The following is a 23,593-nucleotide window of genomic DNA, read 5'->3' as shown; positions in this document are numbered from 1 at the left end:
AACTAAGTGTTTTCGTAGATTGTTGAGTGAGTTTGTTCATAGAATCATAGAATATCAGGGTTGGAAGGGACCTCAGGAGGTCATCTAGTCCAACCCCCTGCTCAAAGCAGGACCAATTCCCAATTTTTGCCCCAGATCCCTAAATGGCCCCCTCAAGGATTGAACTCGCAACCCTGGGTTTAGCAGGCCAATGCTCAAACCAGTGAGCTATCCCTCCCCTTCACTAAGTGCTATTATTAGTGTAAGATACCACACAAACCATTCAATTGTTTTTGTTTTTCTTCCCAGATTATATCCTTATGGGTTAAACAATGTATTGCTGAACATTACATGCTAGAAGAAGGTTCTGTGCCAGCTTTGGTTTGACCACATTCCACAAGAGTGGTGACTATTTACTTTGCTTGTCTTAGGCAGATACCAGTTGTTGAAATTTGCAGGGCTGCAACCTGAATTTAGGTGCACACTTTCACTAAGTGCTATTGTTTGGATTTGGCCTCTAGAGCACACCCTGTATTTGGTAAAGTGTTGCTGCAGTGTCTATTCAATTAGGGCTCTGTTTCTTCTGCCTCTAGGTCACTTTTCTGCATTAATCATCAGTCTGTCCCATAAGTGGGGAATATGCGAAGCTTGTCAAAGAAGAAATGAACTTGTAACTTGAGATTCTTCGAGGTAACTCTTCATATTTGCACTTCTTACCCATCTTCCCTACTCTCTGAGCCCTTGTTTATTCTGTGTCTCTGGCTTTGCACTGGAAGGAACTGTGGGGGGTAGGTGCTCCTCCTCCTATATAGCCTCACCTTCAGTACATCAATGATACTGAGGGGAAGGAGGGGGGTGAGAGTTCTCCAGTTTAAAATGCTAGAAGAAGGTTCCACGTAAGGCACCATAAGGTGGTGCAGTACCCATAAGTGAATATGCAGAGCTATCTCGAAGAATCTCAGTTAGAAGTAACCTTCATTTATGAAGAGACCCTTAAACCATAAAACCTGTTATAAAATGACAACTGCCATAAGTGGCAGGAGGCCTAGTACAAAAGCAATATTCTTTGTAGCCTCCATATCCAAAAGTCTTACAGCGGGGAATTCCTTCCTTCCTTCTGGTGGAAGGCAAATAAGATCTTTTCTCCTTTTCCTTTCTACAATTAAAGCAGTTGATATAACTTCCTCAAAGATAACACTTATGTCAGACACTCTGTCTCTAGTTTCCTATCTGAGGTAACAGAGAGGTGCCAAGAGTTAGAATATTCACCAAGTAACCGTGATAGTCCAGTGAGCAGAGGCAAATTCACAGTTCAATAAAAACAATGGGTGAAATTGTGGTGGTGTTGTGTTTTAAATATAACTTTTTGTTAGTTATGGTGAGTTCAGCTTAATTGATTGCATGATCTGGCCTGGATGCTTTTAAAGGCTTTCCTAAAAGCCAAAGGCATATTGGTCTATCAGAAATATCTATGAAATAAGTTGAATTGAAAATTCGAAATATTTGTGATAATCCTAGACTACAATCTATTAACATAATAGATTTGAGGAAGAGTTTTACTAATCAGTGGAATGTGACCCAAAAATTCTAGCATGGGAAGCGATAGAATTAGAATTTGCTGTTTTTTTAGATTCCTATATCGTTGACTGCTTTATTATTTAAAAAATAAATCAAACCTAAAGTTCCCTTTATCGTACTGAACAAATTAACTTAGGCCTTGTTACTGTAACTTCATAAAAATGTCAGTACAGAATCGAATATTGAATGCAATAGCTTCTTTTGTATATATTGTATTATAAATCTGAATTAATATCCTGCCCTGTCTAGGGGACTAGTAGTCAATCTACAATCTAGCAACTCTAAATTTGATGGTTTGTTTCTGAATAACCACTACTAAAAGAGAGTCAGTACACTGGGAAAGGCTGCACACCCAACCAGATGAAAACGTTATTAGCAGTAAGTAGAGGTCCTGTAGGAAATGAAAAGGAAAAAAGGCGTGATCGCAAAACATGCTGCATCTTGGAGGTTAAATGTATGAATAAAATGAGAATTGTTAAAAATCAAGCTGAATTAACTCTTGCCAAGGAAATTAAATAATGAGTTTTTTTTATTTTAAGTTATAAGGGAAAGGGAAGTGAGGAAGGATGAGGTTGGGCCACTGTGCAGTGGAGATGGGGGAGGAGATTTAAAGATGATTTAGGTATGGCCCAAAAACTAAATTAATACTTTGCCTTAGTTTTCAATAACAATAACAACTGAACATGGGCATGAAGGCAGGTTGGCTGATGGAAATAAGTGTAGAGAAATGGAAGATTCCATATCTGAGGTGGAAAAAAGCTTAGCTTAGGCCATGTCTACCCAACAAACTAGGAGTGGGCTAATGAAATTTGCTGCAGATACAGAGTTGGAGGGCATCATCAGTACACAGGAGAATTGTGGTGTTGTACGGAAAGATCTGGATGACCACGAAGACTGGAGTAACAAATAATAAGAAATTCAATAGTACAAAATGCAGGATCATGCACTTGATCTTGTCTTGATCTAATAATAGGGTCTAGTGATAGGAATTTCTACCGTAAACTGGGGGCTCATTGGTTGGAAATGAGAGAAGAAGAGAGACCTGGCTGTGTTGGCAATCACCAGATAAGTGTGTGAGCCGCCAATGTGATGCCGCTATGAAAAAGGCAAAGGTGATCCTGGAATTTATCCGGCAAGGTGTTTTCAGTAGAGAGGGAAGTATTCATGCCATTCTGTAAGGCACTAGATCTAGAATATTGATACAATTTTGGTCACTCATGTTCAAGGAAGATGAATTCAAACTGGAACAGGTACAAAAAAGAGCTACTCCTGAAGAGCAGGGGAATGGAAGGCCTAGCTTATGAGAGGAGACTGGAAGTGCTTGGCTTGTTTAGCCTAGCAAAATGAAGGCTGAGAGCACGTATGAGTGCTCTCTATATATACAGCAGAGGGGTAAACACTGGAGAGGGTGAAGAGCTATTTAAGATGAAGGACAATGTTGGCACAAGAACAAAGGAGTATAAACCAATTCAGGCTGGGAATTAGAGGGCGGTTTCTAACCATCAGAGGAGTGAGGCTTTGGAATGGCTTCCCAGGAAGAGTAGGTTTCAGAGTAGCAGCCATGTTAGTCTGCATTCGCAAAAAGAAAAGGAGTACTAGTGGCACCTTAGAGACTAACCAATTTATTTGAGCCTAAGTTTTCGTGAGCTACAGCTCACTTCATCGGAGGAGTAGTGGAGGCAAACTACTTATTAGTTTTGAGAGAGCTGGACAAATTTATGAATGGGATTGTATGCCAGGATTGCTTCTGATGTTGGGGGACAGGGCTCGGCAGTCCTGGGGTTCTCTTCTGGTTAATGTCTTTTGTTCCTAAAAATCTCATTCCTCAGGGCTTTAGCAGTCACCAGTAGGGGTCAGGAAGGAATTCTCTTCCCTCCCTTACTCCCATATGGCAGGGACACTCACTCACTCTTACTTTCAGTTGCATGGTTGGTTGGTTCTTCCTCACAGACTCAGGGTCTGATCGCCGAAGGAATTTCTCCCCAGGACAGATTAGCAGTGACCTTAAGTTTTTTGTTTTTGCTTTGTTTTGTTTTTGCCTTCCTCTGCAGTGTGTGGTGTTTTGACGGGATTATCTGGGTATATCTCACTTTGGCCTGGGCTACGCTGGGGGGTGTGTTTCCAAACTAAGTGGGGGTGTGTGTTTCCAAACGAGTGGGGGGTGTGTTTCCAAGCTAAGATACGCAACTTCCGCTATGCAATTCGCGTAGCTGAAGTCGAAGTATCTTAGTTCGAGTTACCTGGCTGTCCTCACAGTGGCAAGTTGACCGCGGTGGCTACCCCGTCGATTCTGCTTACTCCTCCTGCCGAGGTGGAGTACAGGTGTCGATTTGGGGATTGATTTATCACGTCTAGGCGAGACGCGATAAATTGATCCCCGATGGATCGATCACTACCTGCCGAGCCGGTGGATAGTGAAGACATATCCTTAGTCAGTTCTCTACTATTGCAGGGAGCTCTGGCATTGGTGCCCCCTTGGTCCTTCTTATTTTCTGCCTGTGGCATAGAATAGTTTAGTCTCCTGGAGGCTGTAAGTTTGGTTGTTGAATTTAGTGTGTGGGTGCTGAATGGTGGTTGGTGGTTTGTGATATACAGGACTAGATGCTGGTGCTCCCTTCTAGCTTTAAACTCTCTGACTCTAAAATGGCATAAGATTGAAGCTGCATTAAATTTGAAAATGTATTTCTGAACTAGATAATTTAGTCCACAGCTTTTTCCCATTTTTTTATTAGTCAGTTGAAAGGCTTGTTACATCTGAATTTTATAAAGCAAAAGTTCTTATTCCACCGTATAGTATTAGCTCTTGGGAGAGGAGAGCTTGGTGGAATTAAAATGTGCATCTATGAAGGAGAGATGGTAAAGCAACAAAATGATCCAGCTGGTATGTGTTCTATAAACACACACACAATAGTTAACAATATGCAGATTTACAGAGTGGATCAGGCCAAGGCAGTACATACACACACCATTCCTTATGGGCAAAGAAGAATACATAGAACACTTAAGAGAAACATTTTAACATCCGTTTGGACAAAGTATCATTTTGGTATGTACCATGACTCAGTTAACATCTGATTTAACACATCAGTGAAAACAGAGTGCACTGTCTACACTGGTGCTTTACAGCACTGAAACTTACTGTGCTCAGGGGGGTGATTTTTCAATCCCTGAGCGAGAAAGTTTCAGTGCTGTAAATTGCCAGTGTAGACAAGCCCTGAGAAGGAATACCACGTGAAAACCCATTAGCCTGTTATTAAAGTGTGATCATAATGGGGTCTGTATGGTGTGAAAATGTTTTGCAACCTCACCCAGCATTAAGAGCACAATCCAAGGTTGCTCTTCCTGGAGCGTGTGACTATTATCTTTGTCTTATTGTGAGGGTAGATACTAAATTCTGTTTTCATTCTGCGATTGAAGGAGGATGTGGAGACTTTTCATCTTTCTTAAAACGTTACATAATTTCAGAGCTAATCAAGAAAGGATTCATTTCAGTCTTCTCTCAGAATTTATTTTTATTTCCCCAATTTCAATTCTCTATGAGCTTGAAAACTGAATGTGCTGTTAAAGCCATGCTCAGTTTGGTTCCCTTCCCAATCAAGATTTTGGCTCCAGAGCAAGGAGATGCCCAGGCTAATGTTTATTAACAGTAGTTAAATCGTGTCTGTTACCCATTTATCCAGGGGAGGAAAAATATGAAATGGGAATTTCTCTGAGGGACGAAGCTTGGAAACAAATCTGTCAGAATCTAGGGTATTGGGCACACTTCCTCTTTTTCCAACAAATGTCTAATTCAGAACATTTTAAGACTTTGCTGAACCAGTCAGATGACAGTAGATGAGCATTGTGGACAGTGTAAATGCTAGCTACGCATCCATTCACATCTCAGTGTTAAACATCTTTTGCCCCATCAGGTGACAGCTGACACTTGGACAGTTATTTGCAAACAAATCTCAGAAACATGAAACTACCTCATTACTGCTGTTAAATTCTACCTCCTCAGCCTTGATGGTTGACCTTATAAAATCCTAGCTTTAAAAATTACCTGACAGCTTTTAGCTTTATGCAAATGGTTTACTGAGACATAAGTACTTACAATTAGATTGCTTACCTTGAATTATGTGGTTTGGATGGAGTGTTCTGCATGCTGTGCTCGAAAGTTTTGTGGTTTTGTTTGTTTGTATTTTATGTTAATAGCATTCCCATTTCATCCAGTTTTTATACTTAATCATTTTTCTGTTGTGAGGATATGCTTTTGAAAGAGAGATTAGAACTTCCTCTAATAATGTCTTCTCAAAGATCACTGCAACCAGTCTGACCCTGCTTTAACTGAGAAGGAAAGAAGGAAATTTTCATGATTATAGTTAAGTTTTTAAAAAACAGTGTTCTGTTATATTTTAGGGCAAAGCCTCAGTATGCAAGTTTAACTGTGGAAATAGTTTTCTGGCAATGAGTTGAAATGGTGTGTCCTACTTGAGGCTCAGCCCATGGTTGTAAGGTCTTACAACCATTTCAGCTGTGTGGGACAAAAATCAGTAGTGAGGACATTGGTGAACTTGGTCACTTAGGGGGAAAAATATTCAGGTAAGACAAATTTCCCTTTCCTTGGACTATGCAGTCCTCCACTGATGCATGCATGCATACAGAGATTTTTGTTGTAAGGCTCTATGTACACGTTAGCTGTATTCAAAATAAATACCAATATATTTTTGTCAAACAGAATAGAAGAAAATCAGAGAATTTTTGATGCTGACTTTAGGGAGGTGTTCAAATTGATTAACAATAAAATTATCCATTTTTTATTAACTTGTAAATAAAGTGAAAATAGTTCCCTGTTCTTTCTCTGTAGATGTTGAATATTTCAGAGTGGAGAACAAGTTTCCTATTGTATTCACACTCCTGCAATTTTAGATGAAATATAAAAAAGTTAATTTTAAATCTTAAAATGACTAAAAAGAGAGACTTCTGATAGCAAGTAAGTTCAGAGTTCAGGTTGCTTTCCCTTCTTGATCTTCCTTTTGTGTATAATTTGGACCTGCGGGATGCCAATTTTAATATCCCAGTGTGCCCTTGACATCTAGAACGAATGGTAGTGAACCTATAGCAGTAGTACCGATGTTCCAGTTTGGGCTACCGTCTCCTTTTCTGAAGGTTCTTCACGATTATAGCAGAAGTTGCAGCAACCTTTAGTATAACAAGCTAGCCATAAATATGCTATTTCGAGGCTAGTTATTTTGGCTCCTTCCTAGATTCCAGAAATACAAGCAGTTTTCTAAATCATTTTAGTTGTTCCAAAATCTGGTCAGCTATGTCCTGCTTTAAGGACCAATTGTTACATCCTGACCACTGGTAACCACTTACAGCCCTTCTAGACTATTGTATAATGCAGGGGAAACACAATGTGTCTGAGGGTATTGAATAAATGTGAGCACCATCATTGGAGATATCTGCCTTTTTCATAATCTGAGATTATTGCATTATTATTACTTCCCTGTGACAGACAAGTAGAAACTCTGGTATTCTCTCTAAATCTAGGCCCTAAATTTCTTTGTCTTGACCAAAATTTAGATCCTCTGAAAATCATTGTTCTATTCTGTGAGGTCAAGGGTCTCTAAAGAATGCTCTGCAACAGATAGACTTTATTATGTATCTCTGAGTCGTCGTATCAAAGAGGTACTCTTTTCCTCTTCATTGCTGAGCCTGTTCCATAAATATCACTGTACTGGGTGGAAAGGTTTCAAGTGGTGTAGTATGTAGGATAGCGTTGTGGTCATCCTACTTTCTTGCACAAACACTATCGACTGATGTTTCTCATGATGACATCTGTTCCCTTCTAGATGCTGCCCCTTTCTCTCAGAGCTTGCTATCAATCATATGTTTGGGTGAACTGAGAGTAAAAGAATTTACTACTTGCACAGATGCTTCGTTACTTTCTTATATTCCCAGCTGCCTATTCTGATCTGCATTTTTGTGTGTAAACAGTTCATCCTTGAACTATCTGCTATAACAATAATTATTTGTTGAGGCTGTCTATTAATCATCGACAGATTTTTGTGTTGGAAACTGCGGAAGTCTCTGTTAGGGTTTAGCAGTACATGAGCATGACTGAATGGAAAGGAAGATGCCAGAAATGAAAGTTCTGTGATTCACTGCTGCTTGCTCTCAGAACAGAAGAAACAATCCATCAATCTGGATTGATGGATGAGGATGCAGGAAAAAAAGGCCTTTGAAAGAAATACTTTTTGGAGAGGATATTTAAATGTTCTTATTCTGTGTTAAAAATGCAGATGTGAACATTGCATTGATGCATGATAAGTAAAAATGAAACTGACCCTTTCATTATCAAATCTCAATGAAGAGCAAAAAGGAAAATTGGCACAAATGAAAAATATTTCAAAAATCTTTTTAATGTAAGATGATGACATAATGTAGTTTTCACCCCTCCCCCCATATTTATGTTGACAATGACTTTATTCTATAGATGCTAAAATACTTTCCAGTTGTCTTTTATCATATATGAAACCTTAGGATTCAACATCTGTTTCATTTTTTGTATTTTGGCTTACTGTATATTTGACTCTAATAGAAGCTATTACATCCACTTACTGCTGTTCAAGTTGCTTTTCTGAAGACTAGGATGACTTATTTTCTAAGGCTATGTCTGCAGTACAGACCTTACAGCTGCAATGCTGTAAGGTCTCCTGTATAACCACTCTTTGCTGGTAGGAGAGAGCTCTGCTGCTGGTATAATTAAACCACCCCCAACAAGCCGTGCTAGCTATTTTGTCTGTGGGAGACTTCTCTTGCCAACATAGCACTGTCCACACTGGAGCTTTTTGTCGGCGAAACTTTTGTCAGTCAGAGATGTGGTTTTTTTCCCCCACACTCCTGACCAACAAAAGTGCTAGTGTAGACATAACTTAAGTTTCCAAATTTCCACTATGCTATTCAATAATATTATCTTCTGTTAGCTTGTGTTAAACTAGGATAAGGATAGGAACAGCCACTAGGCCAATCATATCTCCTCAGCATTGCAATTTATTTTAATTCAAGGATCTCTTTTGGGCAACTGTGTAATATTTCTGAAGTGATTCTGTCAGAGAAATTATTACAAACAAAGAAAGATGCAGTTGCTAACATATATGTAAAATCTTTCTATATTTTTGTAACAATATTCTTTGAAAATTGAAAAATGCATTTAAAAAAACATTTCAAAGAGGAATGGCCAGGTTAAAATAACTTTTTTTTAAAAAGTGTAAATATATTTTTAAAATGTCAGTTTTAAACCACATTTTGCTGTACTGTCTCTTCATTTACATTTCTCGCATATTAAGCAATGCAGATTAGCAAATTTCACTTTTGTTTATACTCCGTAGCCAAACTTTATTTTCTTACATTCTAATAGTGTTGCATTGTTTGATGGCAGACACCAAATTATTGTTGAAACTGCATAAATAAAATTGAAATACTTAGTAAAATTAGATTTACAAAATCTACATGATAGACCAAATTTGACCTCAAAATGCTCCTGAAATTAAGCTGAAGGTAATAAATTTGTAATAGAACTGTTGGAAAAAAGTTCAGAATACTTTTAGACTGTCGGAGGTAGATTTGAAGTACTGTTTCAGCATAGAATGTTTTAATTTTTTCTTGTAAAGTGGATTAGTATTGATATATGCTATTCTTTTCATTGATTCATATAATTTAATTTGCTGATACCTTAGTGAAATCATGTTTTAAAATTCAAGTAAAAATTGGTTGCATTGACAAAACAGAACCTCTTTTTTACTGAAGTGTTTCAACAGAATAGTGTATTTGTGTTCTTTTTTTGATAAGAGGAACTGGGATGTGCTTGACTAGTTTTTTCTTTTTTTAATTGAGGGATGGGGTGAGAGGGGGCTTTGTCTTTATACCTGTCAGAGCTTGGTCTTGCTACTAAATTGAGGTCTCAGTCCTGCTCCATCCAAGCATGACTAAATCGGAGTGCTTTAGAAGGTCGTCAGTGCTGTTTTTTAATCGATGAGAGGGTCATAATATAGTGGCACAAGGCATTTTTCCACCACCAGAACTGAAAGTGATGCCTCTTCAGTGCAGTCAGTTTATACTTTTAGGAAGTGAGAGATTAGTGCAGGGATGTCCAAACTGTGGCTCTTTTACCATTAAAGTGCGTCTCCTCCCCCCGCCCCCATTCTCCACCAACCAGACTGGGTGGGGGGGGCGGGGAGCTCAGGACCTCTGCCTTGCAGCAGGGTGGTGGGGGTGGGGGTAGGAGAGGGGTCTTGAGGTGTCAGCCCTCTCGGGGGCACCTGCCGGGGTTTGAGGCTTCAGCAGGAGCGGGGCTGAAAACCCAAGCCCAGGCGCCTTCTATGGGTCTGAAGCCCTGAGCCCTGGCAGGTGTGCCCCGGCTCTCCAACTTCTGAAGATTGTTGTATGTGGCTTAGAGAGTCAGTGAATTTGGCCACCCCTGGATTAGAGGAACTGAATCTGGGTTATTTGCATGGCATTGCAGAACGTTGCCCCTGTAGGCAACTCAACTGACTCAAGGAATTGTCTTTTAACATGCAAGAGAAAATGGTAATCGGGTGAAGTGAAATGGAATTAGAGTACTACATTAACTGAATGAATATATTTTTTAGTTCTCTTTGCTAAAAATACACTTTTTTTTTCTTTCCTTTGGATTGGTCAGGACAGGAGTAATGCAGAGAGTGCGCACACTGAGCCCTTAAGAAGGAGTACATCTTGTTTGTCTCTGCACCTTAGAGACTAACCAATTTATTTGAGCATGAGCTTTCGTGAGCTACAGCTCACTTCATCGGATGCATACCGTGGAAACTGCAGAAGACATTATATACACACAGAGACCATGAAACAATACCTCCTCCCACCCCACTGTCCTGCTGGTAATAGCTTATCTAAAGTGATCATCAAGTTGTGCCATTTCCAGCACAAATCCAGGTTTTCTCACCCTCCACCCCCACACACACAAACTCACTCTCCTGCTGGTAATAGCCCATCCAAAGTGACCACTCTCTTCACAATGTGTATGATAATCAAGGTGGGCCATTTCCTGCACAAATCCAGGTCCTCTCACTCCCTCACCCCCCTCCAAAATCCACACACACAAACTCACTCTCCTGCTGGTAATAGCTTATCCAAAGTGACCACTCTCCCTACAATGTGCATGATAATCAAGGTGGGCCATTTCCAGCACAAATCCAGGTTTTCTCACCCTCCCACCCCCATACACACACAAACTCACGGCTGTTACTCTGAAACCTATAAAGGAAAGTTTCTTCTTTTTCTCTCCAGATTACGATGGCTATAATCTGTAGCATTGTGGTCTGAATCTGTAAAAATAAGTGGGAATGGGGAAGAAATCCTATGGACTTTAACAGCAATGAAGATAATTCCTGAACAACCAAACTGAGCATTCTCAAAGGTTAACATCTATTCACAGGATTGTAGATTATTTTGGAAGAGGGACACTGTGTTTTAGTGAATATGATAGTTATTGCCTATCTTGGAAAAATTTAGATTTTTAAAGAATTTTTTTTTTGCTGTTTTGGTTAATTATGTACACCTATTTAAAAAGTGTGGTGAACACTCCCACAAAAAAACCTATGCCAGCTATAGAGGCAACAGTCAGTTAAACCAGGAGATAAATTGGAATGTAACAATGTAATTTATAATTAAATCTTTGATGCAGCCTCAACATTAGCAAAATTGAAGAGCAAATCTGTAATGCGCTTCTTAGTTACAAACAGTGGAACATTTTGTTCTGAATTTCCTCAAGTAATCCTGTAGTTTTACAATTTTAGTTCCAGTAGGTTTTGGGGTCGTGTATTCTCAATATTTGGGTCACAGCTGCAATGGAATCTTTATTGAGGGCATGTCTACACTTACCTCTGGAGCGATCGATCCAGTGGGGGGGAGGTCGATTTACTGCGTCTAGTGAAGACGCGATAAATCGACCTCCAAGCGCTCTCCTCTCAACTCCGGTACTCCACTGGAGCGAGAAGCATAGGAGTCAATGGGGGAGCGTCAGCAGTTGACCTACTGCAGTGAAGACACCGCAGTAAGTAGATCTAAGTATGTCGACTTCAGCTACGTTATTCACATAGCTGAAGTTGCATAACTTAGATCGATTTTTTCCCCTCGTCTCCCCCCCCCCCAACCCCCCACTGTAGACAGGCCTTAGTGGAATCTCTAGATGTGTTAATTTTTTCTACCTTTATGGAAATATGACCCCAAGTATCTGAAACTGTATACACTTCTTGTTCAAGACTAAAAATTTACATATGTGGTTTTAGTTTCTTGTGACCATAGGGTGCAGCTAATTATGTGAAAAGTCAAAGTTCAATAAATTTTTTTTTAATTGCGGCTTTGCAGCAATATTTTATACAGATAGAAATCATGTTAAGAAATGTACTAACTCAATTGCTAAATGATATTGCCATCGGGCATGGGTCCAACAATAGTTCAGCTATCCTGGGTCCCACGGGGCAAAGGCCAGACCAACTCCTTGCACTACTTGCTTTAACTGTCTTCATGAGACAAACACCTAGTGTATCTTGCATTCTTATCAAGACTTCATGGTATAATAGTAATACGTTTTTCTTGCACCTTTCAGTCCAAAAGGATCCCAAGTTACAGAATAAATGTATAAGGTTTACTTTAACATCTCTGTGGTGGAAATTATGTAGCCCTTCTGAGAACAACCTTTCCTACATACTTGTAGGAGGGAAAGTGAAAAATAACTTTAAGAATTTTGTTATACAGAACAGTTAACCTTTGCTGCTATGGCTACCTCCCAGCTTGGGTAACACCTTAACTGTATGAAAAGTGCCATATACTCTTCCATGCAAAACCTGTAACTTTTACATCTCATCCAGAAGATAGTCCTTCATCAGCACAATGCCCTAGAATACTGTACTGAGTCACAGGTCAGGGTGGATCCTACTATGTCAGTACCACATCCTGCACCACTTGGGTTTTCCATGGATGTGTCCAATTCAAGTACTGACAAAGTTTCCAAAGAGATTACAATCCAAGAGGGTCCCTTTCCCTCCTAATTTTTCATGCTGTAATTTAAAAAAATTCTTTCTCTATTGGCTTTGATTTTCCTTCCATGATCTCACTCAGTCAAACAAAGCTGATTTGGAGGCCTGCTCCTCTTTCCACTGTCCCCTTGGATCTGGAAGCACAGTTTGACCTCTCCTGCTGTCTTCACTGACTTTTTTCCCCCTGTGTATTATCTCTAAAAACTATTATTATTGATATATGATAAGCCTAGCATTTGCTTGCATTCTGCTCTCAGGGCTGTTTGGAATCATTTTATTTCATCAGCTGAGGATGCCAAATTTCCTCTAAGGTGCAGTAGTAGATGGGGGTTGGGGGTGAGTGCCTGCCCTGTAAGGTGCAGTAATAGAGAGGGGCTAGGAGAGAATAGAAGCCTCCCAAAAGAAGACAGTAGAAGCAAAAAATAATACAATGCATTATAAATATAAAATCTATTGTTTTCTTATGGTTTAGTACTAGATTTTATTTCCAGTATGTGTTCTTTCCAGAAAAGTCTGTCTTAGTTTTTCTTTAGGTTCAAGAATATTTACTGGTATTGTCTAAACGATATGTTTTGGTGAAGTTTTGACAGGCTTTGTTTCTTACTCTATAAAATGTTAAAGTTTGTACATTTAAGAAATTCTTAGCAAGAATTTAATATACTGTAGTTAATGCTTTTATTACATTTAGTTCTTTTAGTTTTAAACTACTAATGCTCCCTTTTTTCCCACCCAAGAAACTTTACAGTCATGTAAAAATGTGAACTAAGAACGATTTTTTTAATTGTTTTTTTTTTGTAAACTTACCAAACAATGAACTGTCTGTCTTGCTCAGGGTCTCAATGTATCCTTACTAATAACTTTATTAATCTACTTCATTTACAGGAAGTGTTCTTCAGTCAAAGTTTGCTTTCTTCAGCAGAGACAAAAATTTAATGGGCAAAAGTACAGTGTTTAGGTAGGTAGATATTTTCCTGGTGTGCTCAAGGTTCTTCTAGGAAGGACTTCCACTATAATGGAATAGGCTTCAGAATGAAAGATATTGTGCTTTAAAAGTACTGTATGATGGATTCCATAATGAAATGATGAGGAAGGCTTATCCGAAGTGTATTAATGTTGTCAATTAGCTATCTTCAAATTTACATTTGTTAAATGAGACTATAGAAAGTTCTTCAGAATATTGTGTATGTGATGTTTATTTCCTTGTGTACCCTTTTCACTTGGCAAATATTTTTATTTAATACTTGTACAGAAACTAGACTCTTCTTTTTGACTTTCTAGTATTTAAAATCTAGAATGTGAATTTCCTAATAAGTTATGACAGGACTAGACTTCCTTGATTTATCTGATATTTTTCTATATTTAGGGTAGCTGAATGTAATGGGCTTCATTTAAATAATAAAAGGTTTCTTTTCCAGTTTGTAATTGTCTCTGTAATACTCTTTATTGCTAATAATAATTTCTGTTAAGAAACCACCAATCTGGTTATGAACAGCAGTATGCACAGAAAATAGATAAGCCTTACATTCCTTTTTAAAGATGTTTTCTTTACCCTCTTCCAAAACAAACTCAAAACGTGAACTAAAGCTTTTTCAAATTAATATTGTCGAGTTTGCAAATATTTTATTGGATTCCTTTGCATTTCTTCAGATCAAACAAATCTTACAGGTTAGTAATAGTTCCTGAAAAGAGTGTTCATTTAATGCTCATTAAGAAAGGAAAGAAAGAAAAAGAGAGACACGTTTCTTTATAATTATGTAGGGTATTTCTTAAGTGGCATTACATTTAATTCAAATAAAAAGCCTTAGGGCTCTACTGTTAAAAGTTTCAGAGTAACAGCCGTGCTAGTCTGTATTCGCAAAAAGAAAAGGAGTACTTGTGGCACCTTAGAGACTAACCAATTTATTTGAGCATCCAATGAAGTGAGCTGTAGCTCACGAAAGCTTATGCTCAAATAAATTGGTTAGTCTCTAAGGTGCCACAAGTACTCCTTTTCTTTTTACTGTTAAAAGTGGAAAGTTTATTTTGTGAAATGTATGTTTATTTTATACAGTGTTTTCAAAACATTGCAGAGTTTAATACCACTGTTTTTACACTATGTATCTAATGTAGTAATACAATTCAGCATAAATCAGATTATAGCATGACCTAAAGGGAGGAACTCTATTAAATAAAAAATGAGCTGGCGCTTGCAAATAGATATGTAAAAAAATAGCAGTGTAAAACAACATTTTTTAATAATATTTGAATATAGGAACCTCAATAGATAACCCCACACAATGAACAGGATTTCATAGAGGAGCCTACAGAAAAGTAAAATGTCAAATGGTAGGAGAAAATGATCATGTTCATCAAAAACTGTTAAAACAAATTTAACATGGAAATAGCAGAGATGGTGATAAGAACAAGTCAGAACATGTCTTAACTGAATAAGAATCTTAAACAAGACTGCTATATATAAGAGCTTCCAAATATCAGGAATAACTTGCCTGTTGTAATTTTTTGTTTTACTTCACACTTTTTAATGAATATTTTCTTAGTTTTAATTGTTGAACAGTTTCAGAAAGTGCTAAAAATTATTTTTCTTTGACTTGCTATCAATACTGTGATGTAGCCTATTGTGCTTAAGTTTCAGAGTAACGGCCGTGTTAGTCTGTATTTGCAAAAAGAAAAGGAGTACTTGTGGCGCCTTAGAGACTAACCAATTTATTTGAGCGTCCGATGTAGTGAGCTGTAGCTCACGAAAGCTTATGCTCAAATAAATTGGTTAGTCTCTAAGGTGCCACAAGTACTCCTTTTCTTTGTGCTTAAGTTGTAGCTATTAAAATATGAAGGTGAATCTTTCTCTTGTATACTCCTATTTTTCTAGTCCTTGTTATGGGGATTTCTAGTACCCTGGTGGGAGAATGTCAGGCATGGAGTGGTCTGCCTCTATGTAGTTTACCAAAAAAATTCTGCCTCTAAAAGTAGTGTCTTAACTGATGTTTTCCTCAAAGCAAAACTGGACAATACACCTTATTTCCCACCGAGAGACTAATTCTCATGAACACTTCGCTTTTTGTACTTTAATGAACTGTCTGTTCCTGAGGCATTGTAGGCTTACCTTCAGTCCCCAACACAGTGCATAAAAGAAGTTGAAGGCCAGCATGGCATTTCCATTTGTCTCTTCTGCTCTCAGTTAGCTATCTTTCAAAACACAACAGTGAATGAATATGTGCTGCTGCCAGCAAATTCAGCAGTAGCCTGCTGCAATCCCTAGAAGCTGTGGCACAGTCCAGTGTTCATAGTCTGAAGACAAGACCCATGCTGAGTTAAGGACTGTGACCAGAGGCAGATTGCTATTTTTGCTGATGTACCGATTTAATCTGAACCAGGCAATAGGAACAGCTATGTGAGTCAGAAGCTCTGCACACTTTTTGGGAAGAAAAGCCCTTTAAAACAGTAAGGTCAGAATTTGTGAGGTGGCATGATATTAAAGGCTGGCCAGGACAGCAAAAAAGACAGAAAGGAGGTAGGAGGAATAAGGGGAAAGCATTGCTCAGGACCCAGCCATGGAGAGGGTGAGGCTGTCTACGTTCCTTTCCTCATCTGGTTTGGTGAGAACGTTTTATAGGATTAGGAAAAATAAAGCCCAGTGTTGTAAGTGTAAATCTGTCCATCTTTGGTGGTGATAGTGGCAACCAGAGTATCAATGCTGGTTGATGCAATGAAGATGCTGCTGCCCAAAGTTTCCTGCCACTCTTCCACCCACCAATAGATAAGTGCTCTCCAGAAAAAAATGTCCAAAAGGGGTGGCAACCTTGTGACATCAGTAGTGCCCCAATCAAACTTCTAATAATGCATACACCAGGGGTCCCCAATGCTGTGCCCGCGGGTGCCATGGCACCCGCAGGGGCATTTTTGTGCACCCGCAGGACACCCTGCCGCTGAAATGCCGCCGAGAAGTGTTGCCATTTCTCGGCGGCGAGGCTTCTTGCCGCGGCGGCATTTTGGCGGCGGGGTGTCTGGCGCCCGCCACAGTCTTCTCGGAATAGCAATATGCTATTCCCACAAGAAAGGTTGGGAACAACTAGCATACACAGTCACATCTTCTCATTTTAAGATTCTGCGTTGTTGCTATAACAAATACGTCATCTCCCCAGAACCCTTGAAAATGCCTAATCAACAATTCTTTCAGTCCAAACAAATATTGCCCATCATTTCTTTAACTATCACCTCTCCTCAATTCTACCTACTCTGTTCATGAATTAAAATTCCCTTAATTATACCTCTTTCCTCCTCTTCCCCCCCCCCGCCGCATTTTGGACAATTTAAGATTTTGACACAATGCAGAGACGTACTGGGTCAGATTCTAGTTTTCCTGCTTTTGTGAACTGGTACAGGGACAATAAGAATTCTGGATCTTTGGGTGGTGGAGGAAAGAGGAAAATCTTCATAGAAGATTAGGGTTGGAAGAAATCTCAGGAGGTCATCTAGTCCAACCCCCGGCTCAAAGCAGGACCAACCCCAACTAAATCATCCCAGGCAGGGCTTTGTGAAGCCAGGCCTTAAAAACCTCTAAGGACAGAGATTCCACCACCTCCATAGGTAACCCATTCCAGTGCTTCACCAGCCTCCTAGTGAAATAGTTTTTCCTGATATCCAGCCTAGACCTTCCCCATTGCAACTTGAGACCATTGCTCCTTGTTCTGTCATCTGCCACCACTGAGAACAGCCTAGCTTCATCCTCTTTGGAACCCCCCTTCAGGTAGTTGAAGGCTACTATCAAATCCCCCCTCACTCTTCTCTTCTGCAGACTAAATAATCCCAGTTCCCTCAGCCTCTCCTCATAAATTATGTGCCCCAGCCCCATAATAATTTGGTCACCTGATATATACTCTCTGTGGATGCAAAGTGGGCTATGTATTCCAGATTTCTCAAAGATAATGGACTACTTGAGCACATACTGATAAATGAGGGAAATCTAATACTCAAAAACTTGGCAAGCTTAAAGGATGGAAGTGCTGGCTGTCATCAGCATATGTAAATTGGCAAAATAGTAACAGAGCTGTCAGCCTTCTCCAAGATGGCTTTGTTTTAAATTGGGGAAAAAATAACTATCCATATGTGCTTCTTGAAACTGGAACAAAGAATATATATACTTGGCAGAAGGAAGACTCCATTTGCAAGTGGTCAGAACCTTATGTATTCACAACAGACCTATTCACAGGAGATGAAAACTACAGAATAAAACCAAACTGCCCATATTCTACTCTTAGGCTCACTTGCACTGCAGCAGGCTGGACTTAAATTTTACAGCAGGATTCCTGATTTCTGTTACATGTCCACCTAATGCAACAATCTGGTGCAGCAGACTGGAAATTCTGTGGCAGCTACATCTAAATTTTTTTTAAACCTGAGGTTTTAAAGGGTTAAAAATGAAAATGATTGATTTAGCTATTTTGTTTTGATATTAAATTCAGTTTAATATAATTTTGGCCCATACATTCAGATTTTATGTTCACAAATTTTTGTAATCATAAATATCTAAGTGCAGCAAGTAGTTAGACAAGGTAAGTAAGGAAATATCTTTTATTAGAGCAACTGCTGTTGATGAAAGGGACAAGTTGATCCAATAAAAATATTTTTTATCCTCTAACTTGTCTCTCTCATATGCTGGGACCAACACAACTACAATAACGTTGCAGTCAAAGAAGTTGTCGGGAGGAAGCTGGAGGTTTTGGTGTCTGGGTAGGGGACCTATGGGGCCTTTCTGGGTATGTGGAGGATATTATTGGATAAACAAAGCTGAATGTTTCTTCAAAAATTACCGGGAGTGAAACAGTTAATGTTGAAATTTTAAAGATAACTTGGTACCTGATTGAAAAGAATGAGGATAATGATGATCACGTTGTTAGAACTAAAGCTTAGATTCTCATCACTTCCTATCTTTTCCCTAAGTAGAAGAAGTTAGAAGGTAAGGAGGAAAAGACCAATATCTGTGATACTTGTTTCTTCTTGTTAGCTACAGAGGTGGTGTTTCAGGTCTTCTAAATCAAGGATTCTCAAGTTGTTTGAAACCTGCTCATTTTCCCCCCTCTTCTCATGGCTAGTCCTAGAATGACTTATGTTGTTGCAGCCCCGAATCCCAAAATGCTGCACTGTTAAAGTTCATGTGCTATATATGGCCAGTAGAGACATCGATGGTTTGAATTCTAGCTTCGAAGACCAGAAGGGACCATGTAACCATCTAGTCGGAGCTTCATCACAGGCCATAGAACTTCCATAAAGGCCATAGAATGTAAATTTGATATTTTTTTTAAATGTGAAAAGTGTCCTTTTAAAAAAATTATTGAACTATGATTTTCCCAGTCAGTCTAATTGCTGCAGCTGTTTACAGTTGTGACGTTATTTTCTCACCGAGGCTCTGTCTATGGATTTATAATTCATTGATCACTGCAATTCTAGGAACGCTTTTAAAATGAAAACTTGGTCTACAATAAGTATTGTGATGCCAGAGAATAACCTTGGGACCCAGGTTGTGGACTTTAACTGAAAGATTGAGAATCACTGTGTAGACCTCACAGAGCTTCTTGATCTTTTGTTGCTAAGACCAAAACCAATCAGTTAGCATCCAGTACTATAATCCATGTGTTAGATACCTGAACATGATAGCATGAAAACTGAGTGTTAGAGTTGTTAGAGGCTGCTCATTGTGAGTATAAATACCAGTCACAATTCTGTCATATTATTCATTTATTTACTGTTCATAATTAAATCTAGATATAGAAAGTCAAATAGTGGATCCTTCCAGGTAGTGAATATAATGCAGCAGAGTTTCTTGCTTTATCCTGATCTCTGTTGTATCTGAAGTTTCCTGTCCGAAACCTTAGTAAGCATTCCTCTTAAGCTTATTGAGTCGTGGTTATTTTAACCTCAATGGGGTAAGATTCCTTTTGCAGCAAGTCCTCAAACGTTTTTCTAGACTTCTCCATAGAGTTTTTATCCACAAGCTCTGAGAAGAATTTACTTACATTCTAATCTCTAATATTACATGACTCCTGCTGCAGTCTTCAATTATATCCCAGTATTTTAGTACTTTTGTAGTTGTGGTTCACTGTCACTTATTATGTAAATTGGGGACTGAAGGCATTCAAATATGACATTTCAACCCATCATTAAAGCTACTTTCTACCAACCATCCATTGTATTTCTATTTTCTCTTTTCAGAATCTCACATTTTCACTTTGAGAGAAAGGTTACATTAATGAGGATTCTTAACTAAAGAAAAGTCAAACAGATTTATCTAGATAAGGTGGTCCACAAAGCATCCCTAGACCCTGCCCAGTTTAGAACATGAACTCAATTCTAAATAGGTCAATAATATGTAAGTAAAATAAACTAAGTAGGTTGACTTGCTGTGCTTGATAAAACCCTAAATCTCTGAGTTTTGTATTGTGGGGCCATGCCATCCTTCTTGCACCCTTAAAAATGTTTTCCAGGATTGATTAATCTGTAGGCCTGCTCTCCCTCAATCCAAATGAATACTCTTAGAGACAGCACTCATTACCCTTTCTTCATTTAATCAATGGGGCAGTCTACATCCTGTGACAGACTTTTCTATCTCTGTGGCAGAACTCACCCCAAAATGCTGAGATTGTGTACCTTCTGTCCCCAGACAGTTCTGTTATTTGGCAATTCTGAATTTTTCATATTGTAAAACTTAATTTTGGTGCCTCAAATCCAGCAATTTGGACTACACTGCTTTCTGTATTGAATGTGTAGATAGTATCTCCCCCCCCTCTTTTTTTAATATAACTGAAAAACGTGGGGATATGGGTGAATTTCCAGACATGGGTTTGGATATCTTGTTTTTCTTTGGATGTATGCAAGCAAGAAGGATTTGTAATGTATAACATAATCGCTTGACAGTTTTTGTTACTTTTAAAATATTTCTTCATTTTTTTTGCATGCATTCCATGCAGTGGTTAACAAAGCACTAGAAACATCAAGATACAATTTTGAATATGTTTAGGTTTTGCAATTAACTTCTAAATACTGTAGCGTGTTCCTGCATAGAATGTTTGCATGTGCATCATATGACAGGGCACTGTATTTTGCCATATATCAATAAATTTTCTATTAAATAGGTTTTTGTTGTTGGCAAGAAAGCATTAATGGCAGATATATATTAATTTAACAGTTCAGTCAGAAACTTATTGCACTGTAGAGAGGTAAAAACTATTTTAAAACCTTATTATAGTTAAGCAAAGAATTCAAGCACAGTATATACGCAGTGTCTTCAGCATTTTGTAAATGTTTTTGACGATTTAATTTCTCATTGGAAAGCTATGTATTATACATAGTTTGAGAAACTGAATTGCATCATATAGATATTTTCTAAAATTGTCAGGTTTTTAATATTGTATGCATACACCAAAAGAAGGTGATAGAAGTATTGATAAATTGCAGAGCCCTGTGAAATACTTTTTACTGTGCATCTTTCAGCAGCTTATCTGTCCCTTTGCTCACTATAAGGGCTTGTCTACACATGAAAGTGAATTTAGATTAAGGGAGGGAGCAGATTTAAAGTGTAATAGTTGTTATTCCTGAATAACTAGACAAATTGGAGGTTTGGGCCAAAAGAAATCTGATGAGGTTCAACAAGGATAAGTGCAGGGTCCTGCACTTAGGACGGAAGAATCCAATGCACCGCTACAGACTATGGACCGAATGGCTAGGCAGCAGTTCTGCGGAAAAGGGCCTAGGGGTGACAGTGGACGAGAAGCTGGGTATGAGTCAACAGTGTGCCCTTGTTGCCAAGAAGGCCAATGGCATTTTGGGATGTATAAGTAGGGGCATAGCCAGCAGATCGAGGGATGTGATCGTTCCCCTCTATTCGACATTGGTGAGACCTCATCTGGAGTACTGTGTCCAGTTTTGAGCCCCACACCACAAGAAGGATGTGGAAAAATTGGAGAGAGTCCAGCGAAGGGCAACAAAAATGATTAGGGATCTGGAACACGTGGCTTATGAGGAGAGGCTGAGGGAACTGGGATTGTTTAGTCTGCAGAAGAGAAGAATGAGGGGGGACTTGATAGCTGCTTTCAACTACCTGAGAGGTGGTTCCGAAGCGGATGGTTCTAGACTATTTTCAGTGGTAGAAGAGGACAGGACAAGGAGTAATGTTCTCAAGTTGGAGTGGGGGAGGTTTAGGTTGGATATTAGGAAAAGCTTTTTCACTAGGAGGGTGGTGAAACACTGGAATGCGTTACCTAGGGAGGTGGTAGAATCTCCTTCCTTAGAAGTTTTTAAGGTCAGGCTTGACAAAGCCCTGGCTGGGATGATTTAATTGGGGATTGGTCCTGCTTTGAGCAGGGGGTTGGACTAGATGACCTCCTGAGGTCCCTTCCAACCCTGATATTCTATGATTCTATGATTAACTGCATGTCCAGATGCTCTTCTTCTGGAATAAGTGTGTCCACACTTGAAGATACTGAAAAATCACTATTTTAGAATAGCTATTCTGGAATAACACCATGTGTAGCCAAGTCCTAATACAGCTCCCCTGAGTCTTGCTTTAGAATTCTGAAAATGTGCCAGAGAAATTTTTCTTCGTCTATCCAAAAATATATTTCCTTAGGCAGGATTTACTGCTGGAGCTACTGCTTTTCTTTATCCCAAAATGTCACAACTTTGAAGAATGATATCTCATGGTCTTGCAGGATGAGAAACAGGTGCACTGTATCATTAGGAAGGGGAGTTTTTCCAGCACTTATTTCTAGCCCCAGAAAGACCTGAGAAAGAGCCCTGTAAATCTGCAGATATCCACGGACCATATTTGTAGATAGGATGCAGATACAAATTTTGCCTTACTGCAGGGCTCTGAGAGAATCTGACTTTAAGGGGTGGAGTGACTTAAATTTAATTTGCTTGATTTTTTTAAAATCACTGATATAAATCAGGTTGACACTTTGTAAAATTAATTTGAACACCTGCACTATTGCAACTTTAAAAATGCATTTATAATTTAATTTCTCACACTATTGCTAAGGTGGTGTATTTTAATTTTACAAAACGGCTGTTGGCAAACTAATATTAAAGGCCTTGAGCCTGCAAACTCTAAAGCAGTTTATTCACATGAATAATTCCTTTGACTTTAATGGGACTATTCATGTGCTTTAAAGCACAAGCATAAGTATTTAGCATCGGGGTAAAATTGTATTTTTATTTAAAAAAAAAATTCTTAGTGGCTTAAAATTATTGTTTGTTCAAAACAAAATTGCTTCAGAGTGAACAATGAAAAGTTATTTAGACTTTTAGTATATTAACAGAGTTATTGTGAGCTTTTATCATTCGGAGGCCAACATTTTCAAATACAGGAGCCTAAAGTTAGGTACCTAGATATGGGTCTAGGAGCTTAACTGAGGAATTTTCGAAGCACCTCAGTGATTTAGGAGCAGACATCTTATTCACTTCAGACTGCAAACCCTGATGGGTTGATTTCTTGATTTATGGACATTCAGTACATTGGACAAGAGTGTTGGTTGATAATGTAGCACAGGCTATTTGCCTATCAATGTTGTGTTTGAATTGTGATGTTCTCACATTAAAGATGTTAGTGATGCCCTGACATGGCTTTATTCATTATAGAGGAGAATTTAAGTGTGAAACTTCTTGGTAGAAAATGAAATGTAAAAGTCTTAAATTCAATTAATAATTAGCAAACTAATTTTAAATAGTACAAAACACTCTCATGAGCAATTTAAGACTATATTAAACTAACATTGCGTAAATTTAAATTCCAGTTTATTTTTAAGATCATTTTTATCCACATTGCTTTAGATGTGACCTGTTTAGATGTAGAAAAGCTGTTTTATCTCATCTTTGTTTTATGGCTCCTGCTGAGCCTTGTACAGTTGAAATCAAAACTAAGGCAGCCTAGCTTTACAGAATGTTACAATAAATAATCCAAGAATATGTTTTTATAAAACTCTAAAGCA

The 23,593-nt window shown here is 38.6% G+C and overlaps 1 protein-coding gene across 5 annotated transcripts in view; it reads left to right on the top strand.

Annotated features, from left to right (window-relative positions):
• CNOT2 (CCR4-NOT transcription complex subunit 2) overlaps positions 1-23,593 on the top strand; it is a 151,990-nt gene that overhangs the window by 32,478 nt on the left and 95,919 nt on the right. For 3 of the 5 annotated variants that reach the window (XM_077832874.1, XM_077832864.1, XM_077832881.1), the window contains exon 2: positions 13,497-13,569. The exons of the other annotated variants lie outside the window; for them this stretch is intronic. The gene's annotated coding sequence lies outside the window, so the exon portion shown is untranslated. The remainder of the gene's footprint in view (positions 1-13,496; positions 13,570-23,593) is intronic. 5 annotated transcript variants of the gene reach the window in all.

This window comes from Eretmochelys imbricata, chromosome 1, assembly GCF_965152235.1.
Source record: "Eretmochelys imbricata isolate rEreImb1 chromosome 1, rEreImb1.hap1, whole genome shotgun sequence".
NCBI classification, from domain to species: domain Eukaryota; kingdom Metazoa; phylum Chordata; order Testudines; family Cheloniidae; genus Eretmochelys; species Eretmochelys imbricata.
The sequence above is the reverse complement of the archived record's forward strand: the minus strand, read 5'-3'. Positions and strand labels throughout refer to the sequence as shown.